The sequence below is a fragment of the Aulostomus chinensis genome, chromosome 18 (genome assembly GCF_037954235.1).
Source record: "Aulostomus chinensis isolate RoL2024-O1b breed Wild chromosome 18, RoL_Achi_v1.0, whole genome shotgun sequence".
NCBI classification, from domain to species: domain Eukaryota; kingdom Metazoa; phylum Chordata; class Actinopteri; order Syngnathiformes; family Aulostomidae; genus Aulostomus; species Aulostomus chinensis.
In genome coordinates, this window is record NC_141337.1 from 22491812 (window position 1) to 22507985 (window position 16174).

Consider the following 16174-nt stretch of genomic DNA (forward strand, 5'->3'; position numbering starts at 1 on the left):
CCTCTAAGAAAGTATGACTTCAGTTTCAAATAGCAACAAACAAAACCAACAACAAAATAGTGATTTGTATTTATACCAATCATTTTATCCTTTTATTTCCATTTATAAGTATTCATCTAGAGTTGACAATTTACACCACAGCCCATCGGCTCTCTGGAATTGTCTACAAGTTGATGTACTGTATTGGGCATAGAGGGAGAGGGGGAATGACTGAGGGACACCAGAGGAGCCTATAACAGGGGGGAGGACAGGGGAGAAAACTGGTTACTGCTGCCAGGTCCCGGACTCAGCCCAAGTCAACACAATGTTAGTTACACCATCATCATCATCATCATCGTTGTTGCTCTTCTGTCCAGTGCTGATGTGCAGAAGGGAATGCTGGGAACTTGGAGGACTCAGTGCAGTGGACCTAGACAAAAGAGAGGAAGAAGAGGTGAGATGGAGGAAGGTAAAGCCAGGCTGGTTCCCAGGAGGAGCAGTGCCACTGCTGGATATGACTGCTGCGGTAAATGACCGCTTGTAGAGGGAGACTTGCTGTACTGCACTGACTGAACTATCACATGCTGCTGTCAGTGCCTGTACAGTTTGCATTAATATGTGCTTTTCTTCATCCTCACAATTTCACATTTCAATTTGTAAATAGGCTAATGGCAAAAAGTCGTTGTCTGAGACATGGTTATTGTTCCCAGTTTTTATCTTGTGTTTTTATACGCGTCGTATCTTGTTATCGTATGTGTCTTTATTGTGTATGATTTGGTCAATTCTGACTGATGAAAGACTTTTTTTTAAAAAACAAAATCAAGTCAATACTATTCAGTTTATGACTGGCAACCAAAATGCTGTAATTCAGCCCATGAGATGGAGGGAATTTTAATTTTTGTAGCCAAAAATAAAGAAAAGGACTTGATTGTGAAATGGATGTGATCATTCTCAACCTCAACCTCAAAGCTCAACATATTGAAAAGGCATTTGGTCGTTGCTGTGCAGCAACATTCTCAGCTGAAATCAAGCGGTGGCATACACAGGCACATTTGTCTCTGTTGCTCTGAGTTCTGTAGAACAGAGAACAGAAAATTGCCCATGGTATTTTGGTCCCTTTTTTTCCGGAGCTTCCTCTTTTAACATCCTGTTTTGTGCTTACAAAATAGCTTCTAATCTCTGAAAGCAATAATACAAACTACCCTACACAACAAAGTACACAATTCAATTCAATTCCGTCTGAGCTCTGAGGAGGAATGCAAGAGGCAACATTCATGATATTATTATGAATATTCTTCTTCTTATTATTATTATTACTATTAGATTTGCAGGCAAGTATGGGCAGGGTCCAGGCCCTTCACAACTGCAGCCCTGGCAGCTGGTTGGCATGTTGCAATTCAGAGTCCCTTTTAATGTTGACAGGACAAGTTTTTGCTAAATCTTTCGACAAGTCCTCTCTGGAAGCCACGTTTTCCAAAACCTGACCTCTGTCTGCCAGGAAAAAGTCCGCAGGCCCTTCAAGGCGCGTTGACGTTAAAAGTAGAATTATAATGAGCAGCTTTTACTCAGAGTAACTTTTTGACCACTGCTATGCTTTTTGTTGCTTTTATAAAAACCATTGCTTATGTTTTTACTTTCCTTATAAGTGCTTATAAATGCCTTTTGCTTGACCAATATGGCCAATAAACATGTGACAATACTGATAATTGTACTTATATATACTTATACATGGCACACACACACACATATATACTGTATATATGAATACTCATAAAATTATTAGCTAGTCACTAAAACTTTAGAGTGTTAACTTATGACCTCACATGGGCAAAAACAGGACCCTTGTCTTAACAGAAGTCATAAAGCCATCATTGTATTTTTTACACTTCTCATTTCCTTGCAGCAACGTGTCCGAATTTCCTCCTTGCCTGTTGGCAACCTTGAGGCCAGTCACAGAAAGAGCATCATTCAATCCTTGTTGTTAAGTTCAGGCAACTGCTGCCTATGAAAGAATCACCACATGCTGCAGTGGGCTCACATTCAGGATTGGAGGGCAGCACCTCATGATGTCCCCTCAGCGGCACTCTTCACACAAGCAGCGAAGGCCTCCAGCAGATCTTTGCATCCCTCTGCTCCCTTCTCTGCCACACTGAAAGACAGATGCAGAAGACATCATACATTTCAATGCAGTGTGACAGGCTCTTCTCAATATTCATCATTTCATTTTAAAACTGGTGGGACTTCAATGTCACCCTCTCAAATGTCACTGTAGTTTTGACAGCAGTTTAAGTCTCGGTCCAACATTCGATCATTGCTTCATGGGATAACCAGCAGAAATGTTATTGACAGTAGAATTAATAATGTCTACTATAATAATATAATAATAAAAATGTCTATATACTATGAAGTGCCCTCTCTCAGTGCAAGGTCTCCTTTAAAAATTCAAGCACAATCACTTTTATAAAGCTCCTCTACTGATTCTCTTCCCGCTGAATTAAAAAAAATCACTGCAAGAGATGACAAGAAAAAAAGGAGAAATGGAAGAATGAAGCAAAAAGGAACCAAAGGCCAACGCAGGCAGAGAGATTTCAGGCTCCCATGCAGGAGCAAACACAGCAGCCCCCACTGCCACAGTGCATTAGGCTGATAGAGCAAGAGGAAGGAGGGGGAGAAAGAGGGGGCAGGGGGAGGAGTTTGGGATACAGAGACCCATCTGTTTGGTAAGACACCAGAAAGGGAGGGAGGTTGCGTGATAATGTCAGGGCTGACGAGACACAGCGGTAAAACCTGCAGGAAGGAGGCTTCCACGTTACATGAATATAAAGCCATCAATCCACTCCTCCCATCACTTCGTGACGTTGACATATCCCTCTCCTCTGCTTTTGCTCCAACCCCTCCTCCAGCCGTTGAAGAGCTGTGTAGCCCAGCTTTAACTTAACTCTGCAGCCCCCTCTGGTGGTCAGAAAAACCTTTTACCTGCAAAATCTGGAGGAACGGGAGCAAGCTGATGATTTGGTCTGTTATAATGAAATGGTACACACTAAAAACATAACCTTTTAAATTATAAGAAAACTTGAAGTACTTATTATACGCATAAGTACTTTGAATAGAGCTTGACGCTGATAAGCCTGAATGATGTCATGAATCCTTGATGTGCCAAAACAAAACCTAGAGCAAAAAGATTTCCAACATCGAGGGAATCAAAACGGTTGCTGCAGGGTAGCTTGTTGTGTTCCTTTTGTTGCTCCTTCTCTGCTTCTACTGCTCGTTAAAGTCTTTTGGCATATTCAGAATTCACGTCCCAGCTGAAACTGCTGTTAAACTGTTATGTCAACTGGTGAAAAGGCTGAATGGGCAAATTAGGGTGCATTCCTGTAAACAAGTTTCTGCAATGGAAAACCACAGTTTATAGTTGGCAGACTTCAGCAGCAAGTAGCTAGTTGATTTATTGACACCCAGAAGCTACATTCCTTACTCGAACCTTTAGTGATCATTTTGTTTCTGGCAAAGTCTGCCATTCTCACACTTTCACATGATTTGATCTTTCATATCTCAGCCTTTTACTACTTTCCTGTATATGTTTTAGTGCTGCATTCAAGGAACACCTCACCCAACATGTGAATTTTGTCTTTCAAGTACAATTTTTCAAGGATACAGAAAGAGCAAGCCATGTATATTTAGCTTAAAGCGAATGGCGACTGATGGCTGAAATCATCAAGTAATCCACGAAGACTTGGATTTGAGCAAAAAACCCCAAAACAAACAAACCTCAAAAATATGCTTCACAGTTTTGGTGTTGCTAGCCAACAAGCAGCTTCAGGCTCAGCACACATAGCTGTCTCTGTCTGCATTCAGGAGTCAAAATGAGGGAATTCAGGAGGGAAAACTTTCCTCTGAGCTCAAGACACTGAATTGTGTGTACTTGAAAGGCAAAATACATTTTTGGGGCGGAGTATCGCTTCTAATCCTGCTAATGCTAAATGTCTAAAAAAAAAAAAAGCATTTAATTTGTTAATAACATGGGTTAAGTTGGTTGTGTGAAATGAAAGTAATAGTAATAGCTTCCCAGCAAGGCTCCTCTCACGGTCTCATGCTGCTGTGAGAAGCGGCTCTCACGATGCTGCTCCTCATCAGGTCATGGAAGGAGGTCATGGCAATGATTGAGTAACTTTTAAATCAAGGTACATGAGACCATCCCTGTCAACACCAGCACTACCATTTCATTTCTCCTTTCTCATCAACCCAGTAAAGTCTGTTTCTCAAGTCTGTGACTGTGAGCGCTAGCTGAGCTACACAGGACAATCTGTAGAGTTTCATCTGAGTGTGTGCGGTGGCCGGGTGCCGGTTAGTGATGCAACACAGCTGGTGGCTGCAGATTATCACTCAGCACTTTACATGCTGGGGGGGGGGGGGGGGGGGGGAGCATGTGTGTGTGGAGATGAGCATGTGTGTGTGGAGATGAGTATGTGTGTGTGGAGATGAGTATGTGTGTGTGGAGATGAGCATGTGTGTGTGGAGATGAGCATGTGTGTGTGGAGATGAGCATGTATGCTGCCATGAGAGTGTGCCATAGATGCAGAGGGTGTGTGAGGTAATGGAGGCCAGTGAGATAGTGTCACTGCTAGTGTGTATCTGGAGTGTGTGTCTGTGCTTGAACAGACACAATAAGGGCTGATAACCCAGCATCAGCTGTGCAAAAACATCTACCCCTGAGGGTGTGTTGTCGGGAAATCCTGCCACAGCACTGCCCATCCCTCACACGCTTGCATAATCTAAAACATCACCTGAACCAGGCGCTGCGTTCACGTCCAGGTGATATCATTGACTTTGCTTGACTAGAGATTCATCCAAGGTTTCTGAAAGCACACAGCACTGCAGTCATATGTGTATATGGTACACAAGGCGGGGGGGGGGGGATTACAGAGAGCATCAGAGCAGGAGCAGGATGATCACATGTACATGCAGAGGGAGAGGAGATGATGTCATCACCACCACCACTGCAGTCATCACGCAATCTCCTGAGAGAAAGCACCACTCTGAAGTTAGGTCATGTTACAGGGTCACAGGATGAACTGGGTTGTCAGGTCTCAACTCAAGCCACGACCGTTCAGACCGAACAAAGAAATACTGACTCATGTTAGAATGTCCAGTCCAGTGTCATGTCGCACACCAGCTGCATCCTGATGCGGTGATGTCACCGTGTTTAATCCTGACTGACTGACACTCAGCGGAGTTCATCTGAATTATTTAGGCTGAGCAATTTCCTCAGGGACAAATATGCATAATAGATCGCTGAGCAGGTGCAGCAACTGTGGTCAAATGATCATGTGATTAGGGTTCAACCCATGTAAACCAGTCAAACCATTTTGATATTCAGCCAAACAGCTGGGCCAGGGGACACACTTCACATGGTAGCAGATAGGAGGAGGCTCCTACTGCTCCAAACTAGTGCTGCACGATGAGATGCGTTTTAGAAAGCTAATCTCTTACTTTCTACGATTCGATATTTTGCATATCAGTGCCTCCAAAATCCCTCCACAGCCGTTGTCTTGGAGTTTTGTGTGCTGTCAGATGACGTCGTGGTTATTGAATCGGAGTTAAATCAGCAGCACAGAGCTTAAGCTTCATAACCGTTGGATAACTTGTCAAGTTAATGTAGCACATCTCCATCACAATACCCATCCTGTTGTCTTCCACCGGTTACAGAAAATACATAAAACAAGACAACACTTGTGATTGTGACGAGGCTCTTGCTGCAGATGAGACGAAGCGCAGAATATGAAAGAAATGATTCATCAGAATTAACGACAGGTGGTTCTGTGGGGAGGGGGGGGACTCATTGGTGACTGTCTGACACAACTACAGTTCACCACTCGTATAACTGACTTGTGCTGAGTCACCAAATTCCATCATTTACACCGGCACTTTTTCAACGAGCAAGAGGGGCGGAGCATGTCTGCAAACACAAGTGCAGGCAATCAGTAACACAGTGTGTGTGTGTGTGTGTGTGTGTGTGTGCGCGCGCGCGTGCACGCATGTGTTTTTATGGCAGACACAATGCAAGGTGAGAGGTGTGGGTTACTGTGAAACTCTTGAAAGAGGCTGGAGTCTAAAGTACTATCATGTTTACTGTACTTGCTAAATATTAGCTAAACTAGTTACATATAGTCCTGCATGAGCAATATGGATGTGTGTGTGTGTGTGTGTGTGTGTGTGTGTGTGTGTGTGTGTGTGTGTGTGTGTAAGTGCTAATTGATTGCCCTACCAAAATTTGAATCTTGTAGAGGTGATTTGTCTGTAAATGAGTCTGAAAAATTGCATTTCAAAACTCCTCAAACCACCTTCTGTATTACTTCTTTCATGTTTCATCTGAATATGTTTGTTGTATTGTATTGCACTTGAAGGTAAAGTTCAATGAAGTATTTATAGTATAGCTATAGAGCAGGAAGGATATATGGATATACATTTAGATCAGTAAACCCAGGTCTATCTCTGGGACCACGTAGGGTTAAACCAATACCTGATGTAAAGTTGCTGATATAAAATCACTGAAGTCATATATTAAAGAAGTATTGTGTAGTGTTGGTGAGCAGCATCGCCCCCTGCTCTGCTGATATGTGGTAAGAGGATGTGGGTTTCACTCCAATATGTTCATTTGTGGATGAGCAGAGTTGCACGTTTCTGAAACAGGATGACAGGACTGAGACTGAGAGGAACACCAAGATGTTGTAACATGAGGTAAAAAGATGTTGCCTTACTTGCAACATCCTTCATGTTTATGATCATTCTGCTACCAAAATCAGGCTGATAATTCTGACGAACACCAGATGGGACGGCCCATTTAGAGAGGAACAAGACCAAACACTGCCAGGGGTGCAAAAGAGTGCTGACCTTCTGCCCCTGACACAAAATAGGATAAAAAAAAATCATTTGTTCCCTCTGCTCTGCTGTGTGACAGGGCAATAATAAAACTTCTCTGTTCCAGCCCATTAACACAGCTGCTGCTGGAGCTGCTGGAGCTGCTGCTGCTGGAGCTGCTGCTGCTGCTGCTGCTGCTGCTGCTGCTGGAGCTGCTGCTGCTGCTGCTGCTGCTGCTGCTGCTGCACATTTTTGTATGATACACTTTACTCTCAATGTTACAGTTATTGTAATTAGGCGTCCTACTTTTTTCCTTGTTCATCGCCGTGCCAAAGTGACAGAGGTGTATTCCATTTTATGCAAGTTCAATGTATAGTAAAGGGACTTTACTTTACTTTAAAGCTTCTGGGACGGCAGCTGACGTTGGACCATTCCATCTCTATCGAGGGTTACACAATCCCCATTTGTCAATAGACGACCATAAAACAAGTGCAGAGGTCCCCTTTCTGTGGATCTGTTCGTGTAAGGTCAGAGGTCACATGGACAAAGGTAACAACTAACTGCAACTACTTAAATAAAAACACAAGTTTAAAAAAGTAGATTTTTATACTGCAAACTTAACATTTTGAAAGCATGAAAAGCACCAGGTTTAACCCCAACATGCTGCAGGCTTGGTGTGGATTGGAGGCAGTTGTCTAGGTTAGTAAGCCTGACTGAAATACACAGGCGTCAGGTAGAGCTGCAGTAATGTGATCTATATCAGGGAGCATGTCATGTAATACTGCACATACAGTCTCACTTGTACTCCCCACTATCCATGCCTTTTAAAAGCTGGCATCTATAAATACACAGAGGTTTTAGTATTCATTACATAGACTGCCATGTTGCACGGAAGTGTGGTTCAACTGGAATAAAATGGAAAGTAGGGACAGACCAACAGGGTCTATTCAGCCTCCATACTTCCATGTAGCAGCTGGTAACATGGAGGAGCATTGACCACACCAGTGGCCACAGCAGCAGGGGGCCAGAGTCCAAGGGGGGAGCTGAGTAATTGAAATGTGAACACACCATGCCTGATGCAAACCTAATTATAGAATATAACTGATTGTGATACAGGAAGTTGTGCATCTTGGGTAACGTGGTTCCTTTCAGTCTTAATCAGTGTACATTTGTCATCCTGATTTCAAAGACTCTTACTTGGATTGCAGAATGAAGAAAAGGCCAATTATAGCTTATCACATAGTCAAAGAATATGTCTCAAAACACCCCGATTGTCTGACTGGAAAATTTCAGACTTTCAACCATCAAATCAGAAAAAGAAGAAGAAGAAGAGCATCACCATGCACCTGCTTGATGTGATGTTTGCATGGGCACAACAGAAACAGTTCCTGCTTCATAAATTTGGGCTTAAGTGTCTCGCTGCCAAGGACTGATGACATCAGAGCCACTGTGACCCACAAACTAACACTTGCATTAAAATGCATGGCCCTTCAAATTCTTTACATGTTTATGTTCTGCTGTGTAAAACATGAAAAGGTGTGCAATATATGTGCACTTACATGAAAGAGCACCTTATCAGTAGAAAGCTGTTGCAGTTGCCTTATCCTACAGAGCGACAACCTCGGCCAAAGTTCCAAGTGTAGGTATAGGCGCTTTTACACGCTGCAATAAATGGCTCACCGTGTCTGCAATGGGACTGTCCCAAGCTAAAAATACTCTGGATATTTGAATTAACTTGAAACTGAGCTGCCAAATGTTCAGATACTCACTTTCATATAAAGCAAGCAATAGTAGAAAACTAAGAAGTGGATCTAAAAGGTGTATATGAGTGTCAATTCACCTCAGCCTGCTACCTTATCTTAAGCGTCACACCCTCTCCAGTGCTATATCATGGCCCTGCAGCCTGGCTGGCACTGCGTGAGGAGCCTTTACTGGCAAAATGTAACACAAATATGATCAATAAAAGCACAAAATGGCCAAATAGTTCAGTGTCCAAGACATGGAAAGATGAAAATATCAGTCATGGTAGGTGGTACACAGCCGCCACCCCCCCCCCCCCCCCCCCCCACACACACACACACATCCTCTGTTCCTCCATGTGTGGATCATTTGATGTGTAAAGATGTGCATCAAATTGTAAAGTCCCTCAACTTGTCACATAGCCACGCACACAACAATCATCCATGTTCTTCTCTGACCATTTGTCTGAGCCGGTGTCCTTGACTGTTGACGAGTTTCGGTGTGAGGAGAGACAGCAGGGATGAGCAGAACAAGCTAACGCGAGGTATTCTGGGAAGGGGATGCTAGTGACGCAAGCAGATTCCCTGGCTTCATCCATGCGTAGGGATGAGAATCTAACATCACCCTGCCGCCAAAAATCATTAACCCCCAAATCATTCTTCCTAGCATGGGGTACCCCAAGTTTTTATAACCTTTACCACGGCACTCTGTTTGCATGTCGGAGTCGCTTAGATCTTAGCATCGGAGAACTCAAACTCCAGCCATTCGCCCTTGGTGGCTTCACAGTGCTAACCGCATTGTCCTCTAAAGAGACTCCATTTTAGCATGGCGCATTTTAGGACATCTTCCAGTTTCATCGCCAACCGTTCCCTGTCAGACCTGTTCCAGTCAGACGATGCAATTTAACAGATTTTGCAAGTTTAGATGCAGGTTTCCCTTTCTTCCTGAGTGCTGGACAGATCTTTACAATCAAGCTCACTACAAAATGATTGAATTTTTTTTAAACTTGGGTCCTTTTACCTGTAGCTGTTCTCTAAACGTAGCGCAAACCTGAGTGTTAGGAGGCACCCCTGGAAGCTGGACAAGAACATGCATGATTTCAAAAGGTTCTTGGGTTTTCAAGTAGTTTAGATGCACAGTGGAGGATTGTTCTTAACTGAAGATTGTTCGACAAGAAGAGGAAACACTTGTCATATTTATTGTGAGTGCACATGTAATTTCACATGCACACCATCACCTACCATTTGTCCAGGTCAGCCTTGATGGTGGCACAAGCAGCAGGAACAGGGGCCTCAGCAGGGGCAGCGGCGGTCTCTGAGTCCGACATGTCTGTGGTGCTGCTGTGGGTGATGAGGGTGCGTGTCCTGTCCTGTTCCTGTCCTCCTAACGCCTATAGAAACGAGCACCACCAACAGAGACAGAGAGAGACAGAGACAAAGTGGGAGTGAGAGAGTTGGTGAAAGGGGAGGGCACAAAGGAGAAGGTGGGAGGAGTTAAAACACGTGAGAGGGCAGCACATGTGTATACACAGAGGGTCGGGGTGGGACGATGGGGGTTGTAGGGGTGAGAGGGCAGTGACCCAGACTGAAGCTCTGACGCAGACAACTGGGAAGGTGGGAGGTAGCAGGTTGGAGGAACAGAGGTGGGTGGGGGGTGGGGGGGGGGGGTAAGTGGGTGGGGGGGGGGGGCTTTTAGATTCTTTATTGATGAGGTTCATCATTACAAATTGAGGACGCACTCATTCAAACTGTCATCAGTGAGACATCTGGTGAACAGCAGCAACAATTATTGTGTTAACAGTCAGCTTGAAGTCAGGTACAAACATTCCACAGCAAACAAGAGTGTGTGTGTGTGTGTGTGTGTGTGTGTGTGTGTGTGTGTGTGTGTGTGTGTGTGTGCGTGCGTGTGCGTGCGCTTGTGCTGTAGGCATATGTGTGGGCGTTTGTTATAATGAAAGCCACTCCTCCAGTTGGGTCTCTGCATGGAGTTGTGCCACCCAGTGGCAGCTAAGTGAAACGACCATGCAGCCCATTAGCATGTAGCAGATAGCTGTTAGCATCAAAAGGTCAGTGAATGTTAAAAAAAAAAAGTGTCAAACAAATTGAAGGACAAATGTCTTTCATTCTTGTCTTTTATAAGTAGTAAATAGCCCACTGCATGATTTGAATTCATTTAGAAGTGGGAGCGTAGGCCTCATTCAGCCATGTGTCCTTGTCTGGACAAAGTTTCTCCAAGGTCACAGACCTCCATGTAACCTCAGAATGTCCTCTAAAAGACCCCAGCAGCTGTAGAACCGTAGAAATGTCATTTTGAGACATCTGCAGTGAATGTCGTTCAATTTCTTTTTTAATCAAACAGCCCTGTCCTGTTTAATTCAGTTCTGAGTGTTATAATGGCCAGAGGCCTCAAAGTGAACACTTCGCTAAACTTAACTTCCAGCACTGTGGAGAAACAAACTCTTGCAGACAAAATACTATTTTATTTGTAAAATACTGCTCTTTAGGTTCCTGTGGCCCAAACCACAAGAGTTCTGATTGTAAAAATCAACTTGCACGGCATCACCAATGATAAAGGGTTGTTTATTTTTGTCTTTTTTGTATGACCCTAGATGAGGGACCTAATTATGCTGTTATTATTATTAACATTGTACCATTGTGGGATATTAAGGACTATGGGATGTTATGTCAGTCACCTAATTCCTGAAACATGATGTAACAAACTGTTGAGTCAGTCTGAAGCCTTCAAATCAAACACTCCTTTAGTTTTGCATAAACTCATACTACATATATATATATATGTCTGTGAACATACATGCCTATGAATTATGGGATGTGTAGTTGTGAATGATGCCAGGATAGCAATGGAGGCTTACAATCACATCTTTTTCTTAACACCTCTGTGAATCACCATCTTGTTTAATCTCTGCTGTTTCCTAAAATAGTGCTACAGCTAATTCATAATCCATCCAGAGAGGAACAGGTCTAAATTACATTAGCATCAAATGCCAACCAATTAACTGGGTGGAAAAACTGCTTCTCAGCTCCTCTTGCAGGAATAATGCTCTCATGCATAAAATCTCTGGCATCAGGACTCAGATAAAGCCAGAAATCAGGTACAGATTAGGGCCCAATGACTTCATACATGAAAACATAATACTAGATATCCAGTGCATACTGATCTCACAGGTTGGTTTTTGTTGTTGTTGCTGTTGTTGTTGTTTTGGTTGTTGTTTTTTTCTTTAGGAAAAAAAAGTGTTTTTACATCTTTGCAGAATTCTGAAATGTGCTTCAAGGAGAAGCCCATCCCACTCTTCCCTGAGACCATGTGGCCAGAAAGAACACAGTGTACTTTAGGTAATATAAGTGGCTACCTTTTCAGAAACACAGGATGTGTTGCAAGAAATCAATAAATGCCGTTCAGTCCTACCTATCTGGAGATGGGGTGTCCTGGTCCTGAGGTAGACAGCTCAAAAGTGTGTGCAGGAATCACTTTAAAAAGCCCCAGCGTGTTGCAACTGCCCTGTGGTGAATGTGATCTCTTGAAAGGGGGTGTGTCACTATGGATGTATAGCAAGAGCTGCAAGAAAAGGGGGAGGGGAAGAATGCTACAAAGTGGAGGGGAAGACCTGTAGTATGAAGCAAAAAAGCACAAGGGTTGAAACAATGGAAAATGTGTAGGAATATGTTTGTGTGTGGCTCGATGGGTTGACGTTTCAGCCAATAAGCACTGACTATTCACACGTTGTTACTTCACATTCTTGCAGACCTGATGTCTTTGTTATCTCCATCTCTTGAGCACATGAGCAAATAAAGGCTCACTTAAGACCCTCTGGGGCCGTGGTGACCCTGCTCATGTAACGCCGTGTATTGAAACACCCAAAATACACACCCTCATTTCTGCTTTGTAAGAGAAAACTAACACCATCAATCTGTTTTCCTGTCACCAAGTGGAAACCTTCTTGCAGCAGTTGGGGATTTAAATATACAAAGGCGTGCACGTGTGTCGGATCATTGTTGGAGTTAGTACCTGAAAGCTGGAGATAAGATCATAGGAGAATTCAAAGTCAGCCTGTAGGACACACACGAGGGTGTGCTGCGCATGTGCATGTCAGCATATGTTAAGTCCATGTTTTGGTATACAGAGAGAATGGCGGCTCAGGGCCGACAGCATGGGGTGGGGGTGGAGTGGGAGGGGGGGGGGGGTGGAAGCAAAGAATCATGGGTAACATACAACAGGAGTGACCTCCTGGCTCCTGAATAACAAGTGTATCCATGAAGGAGACAAAGACTCCTTACGGTTTATTCAACACTTTACTGAGAGGAGAGCTGAACAAGTTTTAGTTCAAGGACAAAAAACATGATGAGAGTTACTTTGCCGAGTTTTTTCATAAACCAGCTAATTTCCACGTACTCACCAGAAAGCCGTGACGTGTGTCCTGGAGGCCGGACAGAAAGTTCTTGTTTTTCTTCTGTAAAGCCACATTTGTTGCAATGTTTTAAATGTGGCATTGTGACACATTTGCTAGTTAGCAAACATGAATAAATCCATGAGTGGCACATTAGACAGCGTCTTTGGTGCAGTATGAGTGCCATCGTTCGGCACCATCCTCTTAACAATGACAACATGAGAAACTCGACCCTGATTTCTCCACACTGCTGTGCAACTTATCACAACATTATCGCAATAAGAATATACTGTAGCTTTTTTATAATGTGTATCAAAGGGGCTGCATGTAAAATGTCTCAAACAAACTGCTATCAATGCGTCGATGCGGTACTAGTCAAGTCAAGTCAAGTCAAGTTAATTTGTATGGCGCATAATCACTGCAAAAGTTCTCTCCTGACTCTTTCCAAGTAGAGCAGGTCCAGCACCTCACTCCTTCACTGAATCTACACCCAACAGTTCTCCATCAGCAGCACATCCTGCAACAGCGGCGACACAAACCTTCCTTTAGACAGGCAGGAACACGGAACAGATCCAGGATCAGTGGGGATAGACGTCTACTCTGACAGGTTAGGGGGTGACAGGGCAGGAGAGCGAGGCAGAGACAAAGACAGATAATGGAGGAAGACAGATATGCAGAAGGAAAGAGAGGGACAGAGATAAAGAGAGTGAAACAGAAAGAGACTACAGATCATGTTCTTGAGTCGTAAGAGAACCAGCAAAAAAAATCACATCAACCCCCCCCCCCCCCCCCACCCCTTGGAGATAATTAAATGCAAAAACGACAATTCCAAAATCCTGTGTTGTACTGCAATCACAACATCCACCAATGTAATCGCAATATAATTATTTTTTCATATGTTTTCGCCCCACAGCATCACACGCTAATATGTTCAAATTGTCACTACCACTGACATGAGACAATGGGAAATCAGTTGTGGTGGCGGAAATAGAATTCAAAGGTTCAAAGCCTCTTGGAAAAGTATTAACACCTTAAAATTTGTATTTTTTTTTTTTTATGACGTTTCACGAATGAGGCTACGACTGTAGCTCGTAGCGCAGCTGGGGCCCTGTTGCAGTATATGTCATGTCAAACAGCATAAGCCCAATGTTGCAGAGTGGATGTTGTTTTTGTAATCAGAAACACAGCCTACCAGGTACTTGTTTCCTCAAAATGGTTCAACAAAGAACTAGCTGGCTAACCAGCATGCTAACACAGCACTGGCAAGTCCCCTGGCTTGTGTTCAGAGAGTCACAAAACCAGAACATTTTGACAGTTACAAGATGTAAGAAAATGACATGGGTTGAGTCCATGTATGAGCTACATTACAAATCCCAACTTGTCCAAGAGCAGTTAAGTGACAACCCACTCAGCCGTCACTCCCTTCTTCATCGGAAAGTGCTCTCCAATGAGGAACTTTAATCGTTCAAATGAACACTGCATATTTCTCCCATCCATCCATCCATTTTCTTCCACTTATCCTGTTAAGGGTTGCGGGGGGTGGAGCCTATCCCAGTGGCTTTTGAGCAAGAAACAGGGTTCACCCTGGACAGGTCACCAGTCCATGGCAGGGCCAACACATAGAGACAGACAACCATTGGCTCTCCCAGCCACACCTACAGTCAATTTAGAGTCTGGATTAACCTGGTCCCCTCTTGATGTCTTTGGACTGTGGAGGAAGCTGGAGTACCAGAGAGAACCCAGCAGGAACAGGGAGAACATGGAGACTCACCCAGAACGACCCCGTGCTGCAGCCGGGACTCAAACCCGGAACCTTCTTGCTGTGAGGCAACAGTGCTGACCACTGCACCACCGTGCCACCCCTGCATATTTCTTTTATCTGGAAAATCTACTCTAGAGATATTTTTTGAGGTTTATTCCAACAGCTCCAATGCAAATGTTCAATTATATGTAGATGTTCTACACCATAGCTTTTACAAAGGAATAGTTCATCCAAAATGTGTTTTTTGCCTTTCAAGTACTCACAAATGGAATCTCATGCAGAGGTTTTTTTCCCTCCTGCACCATTTCTGTGACTCCAGAATGAAGGAAGAGCCAACTGTTTCTTTTTAGTTTGACGCGAATGGTGACTGATGGTGGCCAAGAATAGCAATACTGTCCAAAAACATTTGAAAACTCCTAATCGAATTATCCACTATAATCCCCGTCTTCTTTATCCAGTCGTATGTTCAGAAATCCACACAGATTTGAGCTTAAAAACAAGCTAACTGTAACACATGGGCGCCATCGTGAGCTAGCGGGCACGAGAAGGTCCACCAGGTGCCAGGTGGTGGTGCTCCTGTGGCTGAGCTCCGTACTGAAAGGGTCATTGTTGGTCTGCAATTAAATCAAATCAAAATGTCAGTGGATTATGGCTGGATAAGAAAGATATGGATAATTATCAGATGATGTGCTGGAGCGTTCGCTGTTTGAGTTTCTTTTGCTGTTGTTAGCTGTCGGTTGATGTCAGCCTCAAGCTCTTTCTGTATTCTGGAGTCACACCGATGGCAAGCAGGAGGGGGACTGCATCTTTGTGAGCTTCAGACACCTTTTTGTGAGTATTTGAAAGGCATAAACCTTTTGGGTGAAGTATCACCTCAAGATTCAGGCATGGAAACATTTGATGGGGTTAGGAAGGTATCATCAAGGATTCAAGGATCTTTACTGTCATAGCTCTCACATTTCCATGTTCGTGGTACGAAAATTAGAACTCAGGTCCCGGGATAGCAAGAGATGGAATAATAATAAAGACAGAGTAAGAATGGAATAGGTATTAAGCGTAGCAATATAAGTGAGGTATAGAATATCAAATCAAAATGTAAACTCTCTGTGTAAATGGCAGTGCTGTTGAGGGTGGGAGATATTGCACAATGGAGGACACACATATGTATATATATATATATATATATGAATTTAAATATATAATTATATATTTAAATTCATATATATATATATATATATATGAATTTAAATATATAATTATATATTTAAATTCATATATATATATATATATGAATTTAAATATATAATTATATATTTAAATTCATATATATATATATATATGAATTTAAATATATAATTATATAAATAACAAACAGAACGTACATGTACAGGTTGAGGGACACTGCACTTAGAGGAAGAGATATTGCACTG

The 16174-nt window shown here is 43.1% G+C and overlaps 1 long non-coding RNA gene across 2 annotated transcripts; it reads right to left on the minus strand.

Moving 5' to 3' along the window:
- Window positions 1–50: 50 nt before the first annotated feature.
- LOC147245764 (uncharacterized) lies at window positions 51–12128 on the minus strand. 2 transcript variants are annotated; one of them, XR_015110148.1, is made up of 4 exons: window positions 12004–12018; window positions 9819–10182; window positions 2018–2128; window positions 51–409 (listed from the first exon to the last, which is right to left on the minus strand). It is a non-coding gene; the product is annotated as an uncharacterized LOC147245764 (long non-coding RNA). The 2 variants fall into 2 exon arrangements; XR_015110149.1 differs by having other exon boundaries at window positions 54–409; window positions 9819–9967; window positions 12004–12128.
- Between the last annotated feature and the right edge of the window lie 4046 nt (window positions 12129–16174).